Genomic DNA, 7393 nt, shown 5'->3' on the forward strand with positions numbered 1-7393 from the left:
TAATTTGGCAAAATAAGACAAAACCTCTCGTTTGTTGTAATTTGGTTTTATAGGGATTTCCTGGACGCTAAAATGGAACAGATCGTGTACCGCATTCCACCGTATACTTAACATCCTGGCTTCGCTGAGGTCATCAATTTCCAGGAACTCCTCCTTTAGTAGGTGCTCCTTTGGTAACGCTGCCAAAGTCTCTTTCGAGTTTGACGTCCATTTCCGAAGGGGGAATCCAGCTCCATTGAGCGCTTCTATGAGCTCGTCACGAGCTTGTAGTGCTGTCTCGCGGTCATGGGCACCTGTGAGAACGTCGTCGACGTACACATGCTGCTTCAATATCCTGGAAGCTAAAGGAAAACGAACCCTGATATCGTCAGCTAACTGGAGGAGAGTCCTGATAGCTAACTACGGGACACAGTTTACTACAAAAGTCACTGTGCGGAGTTCGTAGTCAACCAGCTCATCGTTCTGGGACTCCCGAAAAATTATCCTGTGAAACTGGGTGTCTTTGGGGTGTAGCAGGATCTGCCTATACATCTTCTCGATGTCTGCATTGAACACATACTTAAAAAAGCGTCATTTTAATAATAGGGCAGTAAGGTCGGCTTCTAGAACTGGTCCAGGGTAGAGAACATCATTCAGACTAACTCCATTCAACGTGGGACAGGAAGCGTTGAAGACCACGCGCACTTTCATGGTTGTACCATCCGGCTCGAAGGACCATGTTCGAGCGGGGATAAATGGAGCCGGAATTCCTCGTGAATTCCGGAAACGGGGAACCTATAGGGAGCCGGTTCTTGAAACTCGCGATAATGAAACGGAAAACTTACCATCTGTGCCTGGCTGTCCAACAACCAACAGATAAGTTAAATATCCAAAGATATAAAATATATATATATATGATAGCCTGTCGCGCAGGCCTTTATTAAAAATATAAAAGGATGAAATAAAAATGTGTTGGCAAACACTCACCTGGTGGATCGCTGATAGAAGAATAAGGGCGAGACTATAGCTGTTCGTCCCTTTTATAGGCTCTAAGGAACTGATGCCATTTAACGGATCCGTATGATGGAACAAAGTCCAAGAAAGGAAAAGAAACGCAACGAGTACTTGCAGCGAGTCTTCTACCAGCGATCCGTTCAGGTGAGGTTTGTAGTTGATAATGCAGACTTTAACAGCTGTAAAAAGATTGAATCAATTGAGGGTGCATTCTATCAGCATTCTTTTAAAAATTAGTGATTTTTTGGTTGCATATTATAAATCTCCATTCCTGAATGGCTTAAAATCCTTTAACTCAAAGCTAAAGTGTGTGTTATTGAATGGTAAAACATAATTCAATATAGAGTGTGAATGTAGGAACCATTCCAAATATTTAATGAATGTAAACTTGAAATGAATGCACACTTTTTTTCCATTCAGTACTAAATACTTTTTCCCCAAGGTAATTTTTTGTATACTTTCATTGTCATCAGATATGTTAAATCAATTTAGGAGTTGTTGCAAAAAAGGCGTAAAATTGGTCAATAGCAAAAATAGCCCCTTCTAATTATTCAAGTAGTTTAATACTTAAGAATTCATGAGCTTAACACCGGCTTATAATTATTGAATATGAATTATTATGTTTGTTTAAGAGCAACTGAAAAGAATGAAGTATTTACTGGTATATTGCGACGGTACCATTTCGAAAACAAACAAACAAGCAGTTAATTATAAACCAGGAAAGTCTTAAATCATATTCATGGTGACCGAACATAAGACATACAAGAAATAGTACTTCATAGCAGATTTTGTATACTTTGTTATTGGGTTCATTTTTTTTTTTAATTAATCGTGTGAGATCAAAAAATGTTAGGCTGTTGTGAGATGATTGGTTTCCTTTTTAGGTAAATCTCGCGGATAACTCACTTACATAAAACCATAGGGCTCTTGATTATATAAAGTATTCAAAAGACATGAAGATATAGTCGAATTTGGCTGAAACTTCGCAAACACAATATATTGCTTTCTTGCTATATGTAAAAATGTTACTACTTGCTATTGTAAAATGGATTTTGTAAATGAACACATTGTGCATTGACCAAATAGAGTAAATTGTGGGTATTTTTTGTCGATAATATAACAAAAACAGATACTTGAGTTTAAGTCATTTAAATACATCAATGTGCATAGGTCCATCGGCGATTTCGTTTTAGCTTCCTAATTCCGAGAATTTCGATAAACATATGTCTATTTCCATGGCATCATCCTACGGTGATTCCGGCATTTTCTATTCCACAAAAAAAATATGTTCCATTGGGAGAAACTCTTCAGGGGTTATTAATTTTCCTCCCCACAAAGAGATTGACTGGCTCCATCGGACTACAGTTTTTTTATAGCATGGCATTGGTAAAAGATTGAAGAATTGTTTTGGTTGAATTCTATCTTACTTGGGCAGATTTGTATTCAAGGTTAATTTCCTTGCTATCAAAAACGCCTACTTTAAATGGCTATAACTACAAACTATTGTGTTTAGAAGAATATTTTTCTTAGAAAATAGGATATTGCTATTGCAATTTGCAAACTCACAAACCAGTATAGATTGTATCTATTTGACCATATACCGCTAGGAAGAATATATGGAGGAACTTAAGAGCTTTTATAATGTATTGCCTTTCCTTCAATTGTTTAATCACCAATTGAGGACGTGCAAATGTAGGCTAGTACTTTTTAATGCAAGCCTTTTTATATGGCACATTGGTAACACTCATTTAGAACGATGACAATTTTCGGAACAGAGATGTTGAAATATTTGTAATTTGCTTTTTTTAGTATTAAACTTTTAGGAAAATTTCAATATGAATACTTTTCCAATTATCTTCTTCGTACTTCATTGTCATTTAAATATGGAAAAAACTGGTCATCACGGAAAATAATTAAATTTTTGTGTTGATATTTTTTTATTTATTAATTAAATGCAACCATGTGATATTTGAGCGGGTTTTGTGCATGTACGACATTTTACATAATTGATTGGTACTATAAAAGTTTAGATTTTAGATTTCAGATTTATATTAGATTTATTCATTCTTTCAATAAGTTTTTTACATATATGTATACAATAGGAACTTAACTTAAAAAATTATTAATAAATTAAAGAAAGTTAAGGCATTCAGTAAAATAGTATGCAATTTTAGTGTTGAATGCCGTCACAAATTAAGATTAATGAACATGTACGATATGTGTGGGGTGAAGGTAAAGATAATCCATAAGTTCAATGAGTTAAATAATGAAAATAATAAAGCATTAAAAATAACATGTATACAATAGGAACTTAACTTAAAAAATTATTAATAAATGAAAGAAAGTTAAGGCATTCAGTAAAATAGTATGCAATTTTAGTGTTGAATGCCGTCACAAATTAAGATTAATGAACATGTACGATATGTGTGGGGTGAAGGTAAAAATAATCCATAAGTTCAATGAGTTAAATAATGAAAATAATAAAGCATTAAAAATAACAATTTTGGTTTCAGTTCACTAAGTGACAGGGTTCAGCAAAGTTTTGATCTCGTCGTGTGACAGCTCTAATAAAAATAATTTAACATTTTTTAAAAATTCTCGCAAATTCCTAATGACACGCATAGTCGCAGGTATCTTATTGAATACTTTACAAGAAACGATAGTAAAGAAGTTATTAAAATGAGTAGTACGAGAAGTGGGAACAACAACAAGTCCCAGTGAGTTTTGCATTAAGTTATAATTATCAGAGACGAGGCTGTGTAAATATCCACAGCGAATAAAAAATATTTTTAACGTTTTATAATAGTAGATGTGTTTTACCGGAAGAATTTTCATTTCCCTGAATAAGTCTAGGCTGTGGTGAAAACGGTTAACGTTGCATATCTTCCTTATGAAAAATTTTTGAATAATAAGAAGTTGCTGGATATTATTGTGAGAAGCGCGGTAACCTTCCCAAAAAAGGGCAAGGAAAATAAGGAATTCAAATAAACTAAGAACAATGTCGGACCTAAGATAGAACCTTGGGGTACTCCCAGGTTAATAGTAACAGAATCACTGAAACAACTGCCAACCTTAACTTTTTGCGCTCTTCCTGATAAGTAAGATTTCAACCAGTTATACATAAAGCCACGAAAGCCCACGCAATGTAATTTATTTAACAAGATTTGGTGATTTACCATATCAAATGCTTTCGTGATATCTACGAATAGGCCAGCACAGTTCTTTTTTTGTCTAACTCGCTATATATAAAGGAACAAAAGTTCAAGAGGGCATCTTCGGTGGAACGTCCACATCGAAAACCAAATTGCATCGGGCTGAAAAAATTTTTGTTGTTAAGAAATTCAAGAATTCTACGTTTAACAAGCTTTTCAAAAGTTTTCGAGATGGAAGAGAGTAAAGAAATTGGTCGGTAATTGTTTATATCTTTGTTGTCACCCTTTTTAAATAAGGGAATGACTACAGCACATTTCAAGTCAGTAGGAAAAATTCCAGAAAAGATGCTTTTGTTAAACAAATAAACTAAAATATCGACTAAATTTAAATCGACAATTTTCAAAACCTGATTGGAAATTCCATCAGAGCTACAAGATCTGGAGTTATCTAAAGAATTAACTGCCTTTAATATTTCAGCGCCGGTAAAAGGTACAAAGTAAAAACTGCTGCCTGAGGTCGAAAATATAGGGTTAATCATCGAAGTTTCGCATGTGCCTGCAATTGTGTGAGTTAGACCGACTGAAGAAAAGTGACAGTTAAAGAGATTTGCTATAATTTTGGGATCAGAAATGTTTACACCACTTTGTAATAAAATAATTGATGAGTCGACTGATTTAGAACCCCGATTAAAAATATTGTTTATTACCTTCCATTCCTTCTTTGGGTTCCCATGCGATATTCTGAACTCGTTTCTATAGAAACTGTCGTGTTCAAAACGGACTTCTTTCTTTAACTTTTTACATAAGCCTCTATACCGATTACGAATCCTCGTATTGGACGAATATTGAGCGCACTTTCTCCCAAGCTTATTTTTAAGGCGTATGGTTTTAACCAACCGCTTGCTGATCCAAAGCTTCAACTTTATTTCAGACCTAGGTGGAGTGAAAGAAAAGCTTGCTGCCTGTATATGGCTAATAAAGATATTTAAGAAGATTTGGTATGCAACAGAAACGTTTTCTTCAGCATAAACTCAGTCCCAGGACTCAAACCGTAGGTTTTGGTTGAGGGAACCGAAATTAATCCTGGTGAATTTAGAATTAGCATTACTGCTATTCGGGGTTGTTTTTTTGCGTGTAATGTTTATTACTAAGCCTGTCATAGAATGATCTGTAATGTTGAGATTGAGATTTATACCAGTAACAATATTAAATATATAACTGCTGCTGCGAACAAATACATGGTCGAGACAGCTCCCAGAAACATTACGAGTAGGTTCATTTAAAAAGGATGTTAACCCATGATTAGTCATAAGCATTAAGTAGCTATCAGTTATAGCATTTAGGTTGAGGATATCTAAATTAAGGTCACCTAGAATAAAAAAGTTACCAGAATTTTCACTGCAAAGAAGATTTGAAAACTCATCCAAAAATGTCTGAACAGCGACCAAGTGTAGCCTGTAGACACACATGAAACTGAAAACTTTTGAATCCAACTTTAAAAATATCTTTAAAATGTCAGCACTCGTAATATCATATTCTAAGTATTCACACTCGTAATTACTTCTTACAAAAACTCCAACACCACCCGCTGAATATCGGTCATTTGTATTTGCAAAGAAAGTATAGCCAGGTATAGTAAAGTCACGTATTTCGTGACAGTATATCCATATTTCGGAAACAAAAATTAAATCCGGTTTGATTTTAACTAATACCAAATTACAGAGCGACAAATCAAAATTTTGCCGAAGACTGCGTATGTTTTGATGGACAACAACAAAAGAGTCACTAGTATTACATAATAAATTTAAATCTTTGATTGGGCTGATTACGGAGTGGCTGTTATTATTTAAAACATCGAAACAGACCATTTAATTTATTATTAATAAAAAGAAAAAAAGAAATAAAAAGGAAAACTAACTCACTTTTGACAAATCGTCAAAAGTTCTTAAATAGAAAACCACGTCATTATCAGCCTTTTTCATCAAAATACTGCCATTCTTAACCCACAGATATTTATAACTTTTCTCTTTTTTTATTTTTTTCGCCACTGTGAACAGAGCTCTATTTTAGCTGGTGAGACTGTCGTTAATAAATATATTGCTTTTGTTTGTATCACCAAGAACTTCGGTAGTTAATTTTCTCTTCATCTTACGTTTGCTCGACATTATTTTACTCTTCATTTCAACTGAAGCAAAGTGCACTCGCACCACATTTCTCAAATGAGTGGATTCAGTTCCCTGCTTTATTTTTTTAACATAGCATCTGCTTATGTCGTCAGAAGTGACAGTTATGCCAAAAGCAGAGCCTAAAAGATTTTTTGTGACTTCACTTGCATTGTCACTTGTTAGTTGCGGCACACCAACAATGTCCACAGCACTGCTGAGCAGTTGCTGTTCTCTCCAGTTCAATAAACCTTCCAGCTTGCTCACTCTATCGCACACTTTTGCGTTTTCCTCTTTGAGCTGCTTCACTATGCTGAGGAAATCAGAGTTTTGTTTCTTTAAGCCCACGAGTTCTTCATACAGCAATTGCAAAGTGTGTGCACACTCAGCAAAGGCTGTATTCATTTGAATGCTTATTCTATGTTGAAAAATGTTTCTGTTTCATTCAATTACTTCATTCTTTCTTCGAAGAGTTAAGAAGTGCATTTTTTCCACTACTGATTGAAGAATGGGTTGACTTTTAAGCGACATTCCTTAGCAAGGAATGAATGAATGAAGAGAAAGCATTCTTAATTCAATGATTTAAAATTTCAAATGATTGCACAGTTTTACAGTTCTGATATCTATCTCGATTAGTTTATGCCGTTATAGGGTACCGTTATGCGAACAAAATGAATATACTCTGCGAGCTGTGCTCAGTTGAGTTTAATAATGCTTCTGTTAAAAATAATTATTATGTAACGAAAAAAGGCAGAAAAGTGATTCCACCTTCACTTTTACAGTATTGATTTTAATACGTAATTTAATTTGAATTTAATTATTGAAATTGAGATTTGGCATTGCCTATTATACTTTATTAATTCCAGCTAACAAAATAAGAAAAGGAAGATGTTGTATTTAAATAAATATATCGTAGTAGATCTATTTTATATACCTACTACTAATTATATCTACACTACCTAGTTCTAAGTACGGCAAAACTCTAAGCTTTATATGTTAAATAAACTAGTTGATTCTAACTACAACAGGACTGTCCTTAAGATTCTAGCCCCCACTATCGGTGCAATTAACTTTTCGGATCTAACA

This window comes from Eurosta solidaginis, chromosome X (assembly GCF_040869045.1).
Source record: "Eurosta solidaginis isolate ZX-2024a chromosome X, ASM4086904v1, whole genome shotgun sequence".
In the NCBI taxonomy this organism is placed as follows: domain Eukaryota; kingdom Metazoa; phylum Arthropoda; class Insecta; order Diptera; family Tephritidae; genus Eurosta; species Eurosta solidaginis.